This window comes from Lampetra fluviatilis, chromosome 70 (genome assembly GCF_964198595.1).
Source record: "Lampetra fluviatilis chromosome 70, kcLamFluv1.1, whole genome shotgun sequence".
Classification (NCBI taxonomy): Eukaryota; Metazoa; Chordata; class Hyperoartia; order Petromyzontiformes; family Petromyzontidae; genus Lampetra; species Lampetra fluviatilis.
This window is the reverse complement of record NC_136344.1, coordinates 3,206,429-3,221,988: the sequence shown is the minus strand read 5'-3', so window position 1 is coordinate 3,221,988 and position 15,560 is coordinate 3,206,429.

The window sequence follows — 15,560 nt, the reverse complement described above, 5'->3', positions numbered from 1 at the left end:
ACACACACACGTGCACACACATACTCACGTGTGCACACACACACGCACACACACACACGTGTACACACACACGTGTGCACACACACACACGTGTACACACACGTGCACACACACGTGCACACACACGTGCACACACACACACGTGTACACACACACACACGTGCACACACACACACGTGTACACACACACACACGTGTGCACACACACACGTGTACACACATGTGTGCACATACACGTGCACACACACGTGCACACACACACGTGTAGAAACACGTGTGCACACACACACGTGTACACACACGTGCACACACACACGTGTAGAAACACGTGTGCACACACACACACGTGTACACACACGTGTACACACACGTGCACACACACACGTGTGCACACACACACACGTGTACACACACACACACGTGTGCACACACACACACGTGTACACACACACACGTGTACACACACACACACGTGTACACACACACAGGTGTACACACACACGTGTACACACACACACACGTGTACACACACACGTGTACACACACACACGTGTACACACACACAGGTGTACACACACACACGTGTACACACACACACACGTGTACACACACACGTGTACACACACACACACGTGTACACACACAGGTGTACGCACACACACGCGTAGACACACACACGTGTACACACACACATAGGTGCGCACACACACACACATACGTGTACCCACACACACACGTGTACACACACAGGTGCACACACACACGTGTACACACACACACGTGCACCCACCCACACACACGTGCACCTATGAAGGCCGGCACGGCACACGAGGGGGTGGGTGGCCAGCACCACGCCCGACCGCCTTTGTCTCCCCAGTGGCGATGTTCACTACACACCGCACCAGGTTACTCATTTGAGGCCGAGTCGACCTAGGGGAGGCCCAGGACCGGTTCAGATAATCGTCACTGATGGTGTTGGCTGTGAGAGTGAATCGAACTCGGATCGAAGGGGTTCTTAGCGCAGCGTAGCGCTAACCACTACACCCACCGCTCCCCACACACACACACAGACACGCTGCCACACACACACACATTGACACACACACACGATACATAACACACTGCAAAGACAAAGATCCCCCGTATAGCCTGCAATAGACTCTTGGGGCAAGTGCTGTTTAGCGAGCACCTCTGAATGAGGTGGGTGGGTTGCCAACACAACGCCCGGCCGCCTTTGTCTCCCCAGTGACGATGTGTGTGGTTGTGTGTGAGTGAGTGTGGTTGTGTGAGTGAGTGTGTGAGTGTGAGTGAGTGTGTGTGGTTGAGTGAGTGTGTGAGTGTGTGTGTGAGTGAGTGTGTGAGTGAGTGTGTGTGGTTGAGTGAGTGTGTGTGAGTGAGTGTGTGTGGTTGAGTGTGTTTGTGAGTGTGAGTGAGTGTGTGAGTGAGTGTGTGTGGTTGAGTGAGTGTGTGTGGTTGTGTGAGTGTGTGTGTGAGTGTGAGTGAGTGTGTGTGGTTGAGTGAGTGTGTGTGTGAGTATGAGTGAGTGTGGTTGTATGAGTGTGTATGTGAGTGTGAGTGAGTGTGTGTGGTTGAGTGAGTGTGTGTGGTTGTGTGTGAGTGAGTGTGGTTGTGTGAGTGTGTGTGTGAGTGTGAGTGAGTGTGTGTGGTTGAGTGAGTGTGTGTGGTTGTGTGTGAGTGAGTGTGGTTGTGTGAGTGAGTGTGTGTGGTTGAGTGAGTGTGTGAGTGTGTGTGTGTAAGAGTGTGGTTGTGTGAGTGTGTGTGTGAGTGTGAGTGAGTGTGTGTGGTTGAGTGAGTGTGTGTGGTTGTGTGAGTGTGTGTGTGAGTGTGAGTGAGTGTGTGTGGTTGAGTGAGTGTGTGTGTGAGTATGAGTGAGTGTGGTTGTATGAGTGTGTATGTGAGTGTGAGTGAGTGTGTGTGGTTGAGTGAGTGTGTGTGTGAGTGTGTGTGTGTAAGAGTGTGGTTGTGTGAGTGTGTGTGTGAGTGTGAGTGAGTGTGTGTGGTTGAGTGAGTGTGTGTGGTTGTGTGAGTGTGTGTGTGAGTGTGAGTGAGTGTGTGTGGTTGAGTGAGTGTGTGTGTGAGTATGAGTGAGTGTGGTTGTATGAGTGTGTATGTGAGTGTGAGTGAGTGTGTGTGGTTGAGTGAGTGTGTGTGTGAGTGTGAGTGAGTGTGGTTGTATGAGTGTGTGTGTGAGTATGAGTGAGTGTGTGTGGTTGAGTGAGTGTGTGTGGTTGTGTGTGAGTGAGTGTGGTTGTGTGAGTGTGTGTGTGAGTGTGAGTGAGTGTGTGTGGTTGAGTGAGTGTGTGTGGTTGTGTGTGAGTGAGTGTGGTTGTGTGAGTGTGTGTGTGAGTGTGAGTGAGTGTGTGTGGTTGAGTGAGTGTGTGTGGTTGTGTGTGAGTGAGTGTGTGTGTGAGTGAGTGTGTGTGGTTGAGTGAGTGTGTGAGTGTGTGTGTGTAAGAGTGTGGTTGTGTGAGTGTGTGTGTGAGTGTGAGTGAGTGTGTGTGGTTGAGTGAGTGTGTGTGTGAGTGTGAGTGAGTGTGGTTGTATGAGTGTGTGTGTGAGTGTGAGTGAGTGTGTGTGGTTGAGTGAGTGTGTGTGTGTGAGTGTGAGTGAGTGTGGTTGTATGAGTGTGTGTGTGAGTGTGAGTGAGTGTGTGTGGTTGAGTGAGTGTGTGTGGTTGTGTGTGAGTGAGTGTGGTTGTGTGAGTGTGTGTTTGAGTGTGAGTGAGTGTGTGTGGTTGAGTGAGTGTGTGTGGTTGTGTGTGAGTGAGTGAGTGTGTGAGTGTGAGTGATGTGGTTGAGTGAGTGTGTGTGTGAGTGTGAGTGAGTGTGGTTGTGTGAGTGTGTGTGTGAGTGTGAGTGAGTGTGTGTGGTTGAGTGAGTGTGTGTGGTTGTGTGTGAGTGAGTGTGGTTGTGTGAGTGTGTGTTTGAGTGTGAGTGAGTGTGTGTGGTTGAGTGAGTGTGTGTGGTGTGTGTGAGTGAGTGTGTGTGTGAGTGAGTGTGTGTGGTTGAGTGAGTGTGTGAGTGTGTGTGTGAGTGTGTGTGGTTGTGGTGTGTGTGTGTGTGTGTGGTGAGTGAGTGTGTGTGGTTGGTGAGTGTGTGTGGTGTGTGTGAGTGAGTGTGGTTGTGTGAGTGTGTGTGTGAGTGAGTGTGTGTGGTGAGTGAGTGGTGAGTGTGTGTGAGTGAGTGTGGTTGTGTGAGTGTGTGTGTGAGTGAATGTGTGTGGTTGAGTGAGTGTGTGTGTGAGTGTGAGTGAGTGTGGTTGTGTGAGTGTGTGTGTGAGTGTGAGTGAGTGTGTGTGGTTGAGTGAGTGTGTGTGTGAGTGTGAGTGAGTGTGGTTGTCTGAGTGTGTGTGTGAGTGTGAGTGAGTGTGTGTGGTTGAGTGAGTGTGTGTGGTTGTGTGTGAGTGAGTGTGTGAGTGAGTGTGTGTGTGAGTGTGAGTGAGTGTGTGTGGTTGGTGTGTGTGTGGTTGTGTGTGAGTGAGTGTGTGAGTGAGTGTGTGTGGTTGAGTGAGTGTGTGAGTGTGTGTGTGAGTGAGTGTGGTTGTGTGAGTGTGTGTGTGAGTGTGAGTGAGTGTGTGTGGTTGAGTGAGTGTGTGTGGTTGTGTGTGAGTGAGTGTGGTTGTGTGAGTGTGTGTGTGAGTGTGAGTGAGTGTGTGTGGTTGAGTGAGTGTGTGTGGTTGTGTGTGAGTGTGTGTGGTTGAGTGAGTGTGAGTGTGTGTGTGAGTGAGTGTGGTTGTGTGAGTGGTGTGTGAGTGAGTGTGTGTGGTTGAGTGAGTGTGTGTGGGTTGTGTGTGAGTGAGTGTGGTTGTGTGAGTGTGTGTGTGAGTGAGTGTGTGTGGTTGAGTGAGTGTGTGTGGTTGTGTGTGAGTGAGTGAGTGTGTGAGTGAGTGTGTGTGGTTGAGTGAGTGTGTGAGTGTGTGTGTGAGTGAGTGTGGTTGTGTGAGTGTGTGTGTGAGTATGAGTGAGTGTGTGTGGTTGAGTGAGTGTGAGTGTGTGTGTGAGTGAGTGTGGTTGTGTGAGTGTGTGTGTGAGTGTGTGTGAGTGTGTGTGGTTGAGTGAGTGTGTGTGTGAGTGTGAGTGAGTGTGTGTGGTTGAGTGAGTGTGTGTGTGAGTGTGAGTGAGTGTGGTTGTGTGAGTGTGTGTGTGAGTGTGAGTGAGTGTGTGTGGTTGAGTGAGTGTGTGTGGTTGAGTGAGTGTGAGTGAGTGTGGTTGTATGAGTGTGTGTGTGAGTGTGAGTGAGTGTGTGTGGTTGAGTGAGTGTGTGTGGTTGTGTGTGAGTGAGTGTGGTTGTGTGAGTGTGTGGTTGTGTGTGAGTGAGTGAGTGTGTGAGTGAGTGTGTGTGGTTGAGTGAGTGTGTGAGTGTGTGTGTGAGTGAGTGTGGTTGTGTGAGTGTGTGTGTGAGTGTGAGTGAGTGTGTGGTTGAGTGAGTGTGTGTGGTTGTGTGTGAGTGAGTGTGGTTGTGTGAGTGTGTGTGGTTGTGTGAGTGTGTGTGTGAGTGAGTGTGTGTGGTTGTGTGTGAGTGAGTGTGGTTGTGTGAGTGTGTGTGGTTGTGTGAGTGTGTGTGTGAGTGTGAGTGAGTGTGTGAAACGTGGAACAACCACCCCCCCCCTCTCCCCTCCCCCATTCCTCTAATGGAACATCTGCCCCGGTAAAGTCACGCAGAAGGGAAGTAATAAAATAATAAAAATAAAACATAATATATTATTAGGTTTTTTCGGTAAAGTCACGTAGGTAAAACATTAAAATTAATAAAAGTAAGATAAAATAAAAATCACGACGTTTCGGCCACAACGCAAGCGGCCGTCCTCAGGTGAAGAATGAAACACCACCAAGCTTGGAGCGTATATTTAAGCTCATGGGTTGGAAGCTTGGTGGTGTTTCATTCTTCACCTGAGGACGGCTGCTTGCGTTGTGGCCGAAACGTCGTGAGAATTTTATTTTATTATGTTTTATTTTTATTATTTCCCTTCTACGTGACTTTACCGAAAGAACCAAGAAGATGAATCCCTGCAGTCACGAAAGCTTTAAATCGAAACCTGCACAGGTTTGATCCAATCCTGGGTTTAACCTGCAGGCCGGAGTTTTTGTGCGAAAGGTTACAACTGGTCAACAACAACAAAAACATGTTTTTCTGGCCTGGACTTTTGCAGCTGTTCTAGACTAATTTCAGGGTGCCGATTCCAAATCCGATCTCAGATTTGCTCCATCACATCTCATTTTTAAATCCTTTATATTAAGTTCGCTTGCTTGCTTGCTTAGGACCGTGCAAATCTTTCGGTCGTTTTTTAACCCACTTCCCGTGATCCAATCGAGCTGACATTTTCCACACAGACTCGTCGTGCGTGACGATTAATGTTCGTGAAAATTTGTTTCCAAAATGTTACACTTTTTAGGACAAAAATATTATATTTAATTTGCAATTGCTTAATGGTGCAATGCAATCATCTGACCCATAGGTGGCAGCCATCTCAAGCCAGAGGACGAGAGGACTCTAGCCGCCACGCATATAAAGGATTTATAGTGAAAAACTTTGTTTTTACGGGTTATACTTGTTATGCTATCGGCATACCCCGTTTTCATTGATTTTACCCGAAATTAACTCCGTCACTTATGATTGCAAGTTGTTGCGAGTCAGTGACTGCTTTAGTGTTAAAATACGGTGCTGTATTTTTAGGATAGTGTGTTTATAATATCATTTTATGTAGATATCCACATTCATTTAATATTTTTCTTCCGCAGTTTTTATTGAAAATGCGGATATATTAGATATCTCAAAAACCCGATGCGATAGACAAAAACTGATGCCAGATTTGGAATCGACACCCCAAAATTACCTTCAAACCGTTGGAATACCTCGTGCCAGATAAAGTGTGTTGACCAGTGTTATGGACACGGTCCCATCGGTGAGCTTTTTATTGAAAATGCAATATTGATATCTCAAAAACCTGATGTGATAGACAAAAACTGATGCCAGATTTGGAATCGGCACCCCAAAATTACCTTCAAACCGTTGGAATACCTCGTGCCAGATAAAGTGTGTTGACCAGTGTTATGGACACGGTCCCATCGGTGAGCTTTTTATTGAAAATGCAATATTGATATCTCAAAAACCCGATGTGATAGACAAAAACTGATGCCAGATTTGGAATCGGCACCCAAAAATTACATTAGAAACCGTTGGAATACCTTATGCCAGAAAAAGTGTGTTGACCAGTGTTATGAGCACGGTCCCATCGGTGAGCTCCTCTGGTATTGCACGGTTCCTGGGTTGCCTGGGGTCACGTTCCAACCCACATGTCCAGCCACCGCATGCCCCAATCAGCTAAACGGGCACGGCACGAGCTGGAGAAGAGATGGAGTGATGTGGTACAGGAGGACGTGGGAGCTGAGTGGACTTGCCGATGACTGGTACCAGCGGTGTCGAGATCGACCTCTGTGGAGGAGGAGGCTCGTGAAGGACGCTGCTGCTACTGGGCAGTGCCAGGCTAGGTGCACCTTGAGGCTACTGGGCAGTTGGAGGCAGTCGCCCTCCAGCAACAACGGAGGGCGGAGGAGCGACGCTCACAACAACGAGCGGAGCGCCGGGTGGCTAAAGCACAGCAAGTTGGCACAGTAGGGGGCACAGGTGGTGCATCAGCCAGTCATCTCGGTCATCTCAGTCAGTCGACCCGTGGCACCTGCTGGGTCTGCCCCGTGACCTCCTGCCAGCGGGCGTTCGACACTTCACGTGGCCTCAAGGTGCACATGGCCTGGCACTAGCGTCGTGGTGACGTCACCGCCACTTAGTAGCGAATGGCGGTTGTTGTTGTTGTTTGTGTGTGTGCATGTGAGTGTGTGTGTAAGTGTGTCTGTGTGTGTGTAAGTGTATGGGTCTGTGTGTGTATGTATGTGTGTGTATGTGAGTGTGAGTGTGTCTGTGTGTGTAGGTGAATCTGTGTTTGTGTAAGTGTATGTGTGTGTATGTATGTGTGTGTATGTGAGTGAGTGTGTGTGTATGTCTGTGTGTGTAAGTGTGTCTGTGTTTGTGTAAGTGTATGTGTGTGTATGTGAGTGTGAGTGTGTCTGTGTGTGTAGGTGAGTCTGTGTTTGTGTAAGTGTATGTGTGTGTATGTATGTGTGTGTATGTGAGTGTGTGTATGTCTGTGTGTGTAGGTGAGTCTGTGTTTGTGTAAGTGTATGTGTGTGTATGTATGTGTGTGTATGTGAGTGTGTGTGTATGTCTGTGTGTGTAAGTGTGTCTGTGTTTGTGTAAGTGTATGTGTGTGTATGTGAGTGTGTGTGTATGTGAGTGTGTGTATGTCTGTGTGTGTAGGTGAGTCTGTGTTTGTGTAAGTGTATGTGTGTGTATGTATGTGTGTGTATGTGAGTGTGTGTATGTCTGTGTGTGTAGGTGAGTCTGTGTTTGTGTAAGTGTATGTGTGTGTATGTATGTGTGTGTATGTGAGTGTGTGTGTATGTCTGTGTGTGTAAGTGTGTCTGTGTTTGTGTAAGTGTATGTGTGTGTATGTATGTGTGTGTATGTGAGTGTGTGTATGTCTGTGTGTGTAGGTGAGTCTGTGTTTGTGTAAGTGTATGTGTGTGTATGTATGTGTGTGTATGTGAGTGTGTGTGTATGTCTGTGTGTGTAAGTGTGTCTGTGTTTGTGTAAGTGTATGTGTGTGTATGTGAGTGTGTGTGTATGTCTGTGTGTGTAGGTGAGTCTGTGTTTGTGTAAGTGTATGCGTGTGTATGTGAGTGTGTGTATGTGAGTGTGAGTGTGTGTGTCTGTGTGTGTAGGTGAGTCTGTGTTTGTGTAAGTGTATGTGTGTGTATGTATGTGTGTGTATGTGAGTGTGTGTGTGTGTATGTCTGTGTGTGTAGGTGAGTCTGTGTTTGTGTAAGTGTATGTGTGTGTATGTGAGTGTGTGTATGTCTGTGTGTGTAGGTGAGTCTGTGTTTGTGTAAGTGTATGTGTGTGTATGTATGTGTGTGTGAGTGTGTGTATGTGTGTGTATGTGAGTGTGTGTGTGTGTATGTCTGTGTGTGTAGGTGAGTCTGTGTTTGTGTAAGTGTATGCGTGTGTATGTGAGTGTGTGTATGTGAGTGTGAGTGTGTGTGTCTGTGTGTGTAGGTGAGTCTGTGTTTGTGTAAGTGTATGTGTGTGTATGTATGTGTGTGTATGTGAGTGTGTGTGTGTGTATGTCTGTGTGTGTAGGTGAGTCTGTGTTTGTGTAAGTGTATGTGTGTGTATGTGAGTGTGTGTATGTCTGTGTGTGTAGGTGAGTCTGTGTTTGTGTAAGTGTGTGTGTGTGTATGTATGTGTGTGTATGTGAGTGTGTGTGTGTGTATGTCTGTGTGTGTAGGTGAGTCTGTGTTTGTGTAAGTGTATGTGTGTGTATGTATGTGTGTGTGAGTGTGTGTATGTGTGTGTATGTGAGTGTGTGTGTGTGTATGTCTGTGTGTGTAGGTGAGTCTGTGTTTGTGTAAGTGTATGTGTGTGTATGTATGTGAGTGTGTGTGTGTGTATGTGTGTGTATGTGAGTGTGTGTATGTTTGTGTGTGTAGGTGAGTCTGTGTTTGTGTAAGTGTGTGTGTGTGTATGTATGTGTGTGTATGTGAGTGTGTGTGTGTGTATGTCTGTGTGTGTAGGTGAGTCTGTGTTTGTGTAAGTGTATGTGTGTGTATGTATGTGTGTGTGAGTGTGTGTATGTGTGTGTATGTGAGTGTGTGTATGTCTGTGTGTGTAGGTGAGTCTGTGTTTGTGTAAGTGTATGTGTGTGTATGTATGTGAGTGTGTGTGTGTGTATGTGTGTGTATGTGAGTGTGTGTGTGTCTGTGTGTGTAGGTGAGTCTGTGTTTGTGTAAGTGTATGTGTGTGTATGTATGTGTGTGTATGTGTGTGTGTGTATGTGAGTGTGTGTGTGTATGTCTGTGTGTGTAGGTGAGTCTATGTTTGTGTAAGTGTATGTGTGTGTATGTATGTGTGTGTATGTATGTGTGTGTGAGTGTGTGTATGTGTGTGTATGTGAGTGTGTGTGTGTGTATGTCTGTGTGTGTAGGTGAGTCTGTGTTTGTGTAAGTGTATGTGTGTGTATGTGAGTGTGTGTGTGTCTGTGTGTGTAGGTGAGTCTGTGTTTGTGTAAGTGTATGTGTGTGTATGTATGTGTGTGTATGTGAGTGTGTGTGTGTGTATGTCTGTGTGTGTAGGTGAGTCTGTGTTTGTGTAAGTGTATGTGTGTGTATGTATGTGTGTGTGAGTGTGTGTATGTGTGTGTATGTGAGTGTGTGTGTGTGTATGTCTGTGTGTGTAGGTGAGTCTGTGTTTGTGTAAGTGTATGTGTGTGTATGTATGTGAGTGTGTGTGTATGTGTGTGTATGTGAGAGTGTGTGTGTCTGTGTGTGTAGGTGAGTCTGTGTTTGTGTAAGTGTATGTGTGTGCATGTGTAGGGGTGTTAGAGAGAGAGCCCGTTATGCATGGCAGCCTATGGTAAACAAACACAGTAGGCGGGGCTACATGTGTGCACGAGCAGGTGCCCTCTGCGACGTCCGCGCCAGACACCCTGGGGGGTCGATTCGGTCGTTATGATCCCCCGGGGCCCCACCCCTCAGGGAGGGGTTGGGTATAAAAGGGGAATGTATCGAAGGGCTCGGGAGTGATGTTTAGCTAAAGAAGAGGAGGAGGAAGACGTCTGAGATAGAGCCCTGGACTCCCCCTGGCACGCCGTCCTTATCAGGACCGCGCAGGCTCGAGCCAGTGGCGTGGTACCAGAGCCAGAGCCAGTGCTGGTCTGGACTCTGGGTACCGGGCCCGACTGACCAGTGTCGGGCCAAGATAGCCTCCCCTAGCCCATTAGCGGAGGACTCAGAGGCAGGCTAAGGTTAGCCTAGAGGTGTGTCCTCAGATAGACGGGTGAGGGGGCCGATACCCCCTCAATTGTGTATGTCACAAAGTTGGTGTTCAAATAAACAAGTGTGCCTCCAACTCCGGTGTCATCGAGTCGTAAGCGTTACTACATCTGGCGTCAGAAGTGAAACAAAGTACGAACATGGATACACGCCGGACGACTCGAGTCGGGGTACCAGAGGCAGAAGACACCACTGCAGTCGGAGGGCCCGAGACGGCTGAAAATGCCATCGACCAGCCGGGGCTGGGCGCATCCACGCCACAGCAGCTGGAGGAAGGGGAGCCGTCGATGGAGGGGCTGAGGGAGGCGCACGCGAAGCTGACCGAGCTGCTGTACGCCGCAGCCGCCATGCTCGACACCATCACGCAGCTGGGGGCTGCGGGACCGCCACGGGGCAACGGCAGCCGACGATCACAGCGCCTTCCCGCCATTTCCACGGAGCAACATTTTGAAACTCCCGCCATCGCCGCAGCTGCTGTTGAGGGCGTGGCCGCTCTAAGCATCGCGTCCAACGGCGGGAGTACAGTACCTGCCGCGTCACCACCAACGGGCGGAACGTCACCACGGGTGCGACCGGCGATGCCATCGCTGGTTCGTGCCGACGCTGAGTTGAGTGAGGCGGACGAGGGAGTGCGTTCTTCCTCTGCAGCCGCTGCCTTACATCAGCGGCTACCTCCACTCAAGGAATTTGTGGGCGAGGATGGCGACTGGGGCGGCTTCCAGCGGCGCTTCCTCGCTCACCAGGAGATGGCACAGTGGACAGACGCCGAGGCTCTCCGCGCGCTGCCAGCACTTCTCGACAGCGACGCCCTCGCCACTCTAACATCGGCTTCGAAGGAGAGGCGCTCCACGCTGCGGAAGGCGATGCAGGTGCTGTCGGCGGTATATGGTCCACCATCGGACTGTCGCCAACTCTTTTACGATCGCCAGCGGGGGACGAAGGAGTCGCCCCTGGCGTACCGCACAAGCCTCCTGGCACTGGCGAAGGAGGCCTTTCCACGAATGGATGACGAGGGTGTCGACGCCATGGTGACAGAGAAGATACTTTTGCTGGCGGACGACTTAGACATCGTCATTGTCGCACAGGACGATGCAGAGATGTGCTCCCTCCAAGCGGCCCGTCTTCTCCACGCAAACCTGTCCTCTCAACGACGGAAGGCCAGCAAGGCGGCGAGCGGGCGTGCCGTCGCTGCAGCCACCCTCCCGGCGGAAGAGGTTTGCGCCATCGACCATCAACGGCAGCATGGAGCGGGAGTACGGGAGGACCGGGCCGGTTCAAGCCGTCTACAACATCCATCGTCGTCACCAGCGCTTCCACGCTGTTACAACTGCGGCATCCGGGGCCACGTCGCCTCGGGGTGCCGCTCTCCTGGGCAGCGCAGGACGACACCTCAACGGGACGCCGGCCCTCGTCACAAGCTCCACCATCATAATCCGGCGAGTCGCGGCACCCCTCATGCTTGGCCCACGCACACGCCCGTCACACACTCAAACACCGCAGCGAAGGGGGGGCCAATATCGCGTACCATGGCACCAACACGCACCGCTCTGGGTACTCAGATTGAACCCAGCCAGTGGTCCGTGTTGGCCCATCGGGTTGTAGCCGCGTCGTCAGGGTCGTCGGCCGTTGTGGGTCACATCGATGGGGTCGAGGTGCGCATCCTGGTCGATACAGGAGCATCGGCGACCATTATTTCGGAGTTGATTTATAACATTCTCCCTGCCCAAAGCCGTCCTTTGATGCCTGTTAACGTGCCATTCTTTGCTGCTAACGGGGGTTCACTTGGCATCATCGGACAAATTCGTGCCCAAATTTGTGTCGGGGATATTAAATTGTCTGGGCCGATTTTTGTTTCCTCCTCGCTGGCGGTTCCGTGCCTGCTGGGGACGGACTTCCTGGCCAAAATGCCGATTAGGATATTAATCGACCAGGGATGCATTGAGCTCCCATCGGGCCGACGCATGGCGTTTCTGCCATCCCCCGCTACGAGCCGGACGGCGTTCGCGACGGTGCCGGCGTTCGTAGATAGAACGGTGCGCGTTCCTCCGGGGGCGCAAATGTTGATTCCTTTGAAACTTCGGCGGCCCTTCGCTAAGGGCATTGGGGCTCAAGGGGTTCTGTTGGGACCGTCTAGGGCCGGGGTCAGTGGACCTGATTTACTCCCAGCCCAGACCATAGTGAGAGGGGAAGGAGAACCCTTCATCGCGGTCCTCAATGTGGGCTCGCAGACGGTGGTGGTCCCACAGGGGACCGTGCTTGCTCACGCAACGCCGGTGCCCTGTGAGGAACCCGTCGCGAGTCATGTCGGCGCTGTCCCTGCACCGCGACCACATTCGGACAGCGATGAAGGGTGGCTCGAGGCGCTTTGTGCGGGATCGACGGACCTGTCAAATTTAGAGCGTCAACGTCTTAAGACACTACTAAGGGAATTTTCCGACGTTTTTAGTCGGGATAAATACGATTTGGGCTGCACTAATCTGCTGCGTCACCATATTGATACGGGTGACAGCGCGCCAATACGCCAGAATCCTTTTCGGTTGAGTCCCGCCGAAAAGGACCATGTCAAATCGGCTGTTGATGACATGCTAGCCGCCGACATCATTTCTCCCTCCAACAGCCCTTGGGGAGCGCCGATCGTCCTGGTTAAGAAGCAGGACGGTTCGTTGCGGTTTTGCGTTGACTTTCGGCGCCTTAATAAAATTACGGTTGCCGACGCATACCCGCTCCCACGGATGGACGAATCGCTTGACGCCTTGGCGGGAGCGCGATTCTTCTCCACATTGGACTTACTTTCGGGATTCTGGCAGCTTCCTCTGGACGATGATTCAAAGCCTAAAACTGCTTTCCGTACTCCGCACGGCCTGTTTCAATTCAACCGGTTGCCGATGGGCTTACACTCAGCGCCGGCAACTTTCCAGCGGTTGATGGAATTGGTTTTGGCTGGATTGCAATGGGAGTCGTGCCTGATTTATTTGGATGACGTTATTGTCTTTGGCAAAACTTTTGATGAACATCTCCAGAGGTTGCGGGCGGTTTTCCTAAAGATGCGGGCTGCTAATTTGAAATTTAAGCCCCAAAAATGCCATTTGTTACGCGAGTCGGTGCGTTATTTGGGGCACATCGTGGGACGCTCAGGTATTTCTACCGATCCCGCCAAAACGCAGTGTGTAAGCTCCTGGCCGACTCCCACCTCAGTGGGAGAGGTTAGGAGTTTTATTGGGTTTGCGTCGTATTATAGACGCTTCGTCGCTAATTTTGCGACTATAGCAAAACCCCTACACGCTTTAACATCAAAAGGGGTTCGGTTCTGCTGGGGTCAGGAGGAGGAAGCTGCTTTTTGCTCCCTTCGGGACGCTTTGGTAAACGCTCCTCCCCTGATTTACCCTGATTTTTCTAAACCATTCTTGCTCGACACCGATGCGAGCAACACGGGTATTGGGGGCGTGCTCTCCCAGGTGGTTGACGGCGTGGAACGTGTGGTTGCGTACGGCAGTCGGGTGTTGTCTCCAGCGGAGCAACGATATTGTGTCACCCGTAGGGAACTGTTGGCAATTGTCCATTTCATCCAACAGTATCGCCCATATCTGTACGGTCGGCATTTCACCGTCCGCACAGATCATGCGGCACTGCAGTACGCCCTGAGGGTTCAACAGCCATCGGGACAATTGTCCCGATGGTTGGAGGTCCTCCAGGATTACGATTTCCAAACCACATACCGTAAGGGCGTTCGCCACACCAACGCGGACGCTCTGTCGTGCTTGCCAACCACCTCCGAGTGTGCATGCCTCCTGGGGTCTGGACGTTGCAGACCTCCAGGGGACACATCGGTTCCTGTCTTGGCGGCCGCCAACGACGACGATACAGTAGTTACTAATTCGATCGAACAACAGGGCAAAGATTCCCTGTTGGGGTTGCCCGTCATTGACTGGGGGCGCCTCCAGATGGAGGATGTCTCCCTCCTCGGGTGGCGACGTCGCGTTGGCGGTGCGGCGGGGGGAAAAAGAGGTGGTTCCGACGCATGGGAAATGTGCCAAGGCCTGCTGATGCATTGGGACGGGAAGTCGCGTCGACATCGGCTGGTGGTCCCTACTGGGTTGCGGGGCAGGGTGGTATGGGCCGCTCATGAGCGCCTCCTACACCTGGGGACCCAAAAGACTCTCGCCTTGCTGCAACTTGATTTTTATTGGCCTGGCATGACGAGGGATGTTGGGGATTTGTTGGGATCATGCCCTCGATGTGCACAACGCAAACCGCCGGCACGGGAGTCTAACCCGCCCTTGCAATCGATCAAAGTGTCCAGGATAAACGAGCTGGTCGCTCTGGACATTTTGGGACCATTCCCCGCCACCCCCAGGGGGAATAGATATTTGTTGACTGGTGTCGAGTATTTTACACGCTGGCCTATGGCCTGGCCTCTGGCCAACCAGTCGGCAGCAGCCATCGTGGAGGCCTTTGTTCAGGGTTATGTCCTGGACAAAGGTGCTCCGGAGAGGCTGCTGACCGACCAGGGCAGAAATTTTTCCGGTAAACTACTCAGACAAGTCTGTGATCTCCTGGGCACAAAGAAAATTCGGACCTCCCCATATCACCCACAAACTGACGGGATGGTCGAACGGTTGCATCGCACCATCACGTCCATGTTATCACAACAAGTTTCGGACTCGCAAACGGATTGGGACCTACAAATTCAGGGGGTCTTGGCGGCGTACCGGATGGCACCCCATGCAGCTACGGGGTTTTCTCCCTTTTACCTCATGTACGGCCGAGAACCAGACCCGCCTGTTCGTGCCCAGTTGCAGATCCCCGTGCCGCAGGGAAAAACTAATCTGGCTGACCACGTTAAATTTAATCTGGACAAATTGACCGAGGCACGGGATGCTGCAATGCAAAACTCTGACCTCCGTCAGAAGGCGAATGAGCGCCTCAGATTGAGTCGAGCGCACATGCTGCAGTGGAAGCCGGGGGACAAGGCATGGCTGCACTGCCCCCAGGTGCCACTGGCAACCTCCTCTAAACTGGTGCGGCCGTGGCGGGGCCCTGTGGAAGTGGTGGAGGTGTTACGACCGCAGTGCGTGCGCATCAAGTGGGGGAAGCGGCGATGGTTCGTGCACCCCTCTAGGTTAAAACCCTTCTCTGCGGTACACAATCACACTTCACACGCGCGTGGCCAAGCATGTGGGGGGTCGGCCGACTCGCTGGGTCCGTCTCCGTCGCTCTCACCTAATGCCTTGCCGGCTGTGCCACCTTCAGGTGCATCAGGAGTGACGGGCTCACGCCCGATCACCCCTCCTGCGGATACCGAGGGTCACGCGGAGTCGGATGAATGCTCACCCCAAGACGGACAATTGCCACCTGATGGTCCGCCACGCGCGGTTACCCCGTGTGAGGGGCCCGCTGCAAGGACGCGCGCTAAAATGCGCAAACTGTTGTGAGGCCGGAAAATGTGTACATAGCTGTTGTGTTCATTGGATGTTGTGTGGGTGGTGTGTTCCCCACTCCTCGGATGTACATATGTTGGCTTCACCGTGTGTTGTGTGTGCGTGGTGGGTTCCCTGCTGATTGTATATAGGCTGTTTTTTTTACGGAATTCGTATTTATTCGGGGGGGGTGCGACGGGTTGTTTTCTCATCTTGCTGTTGCGTTCTTGTTCTGGTTC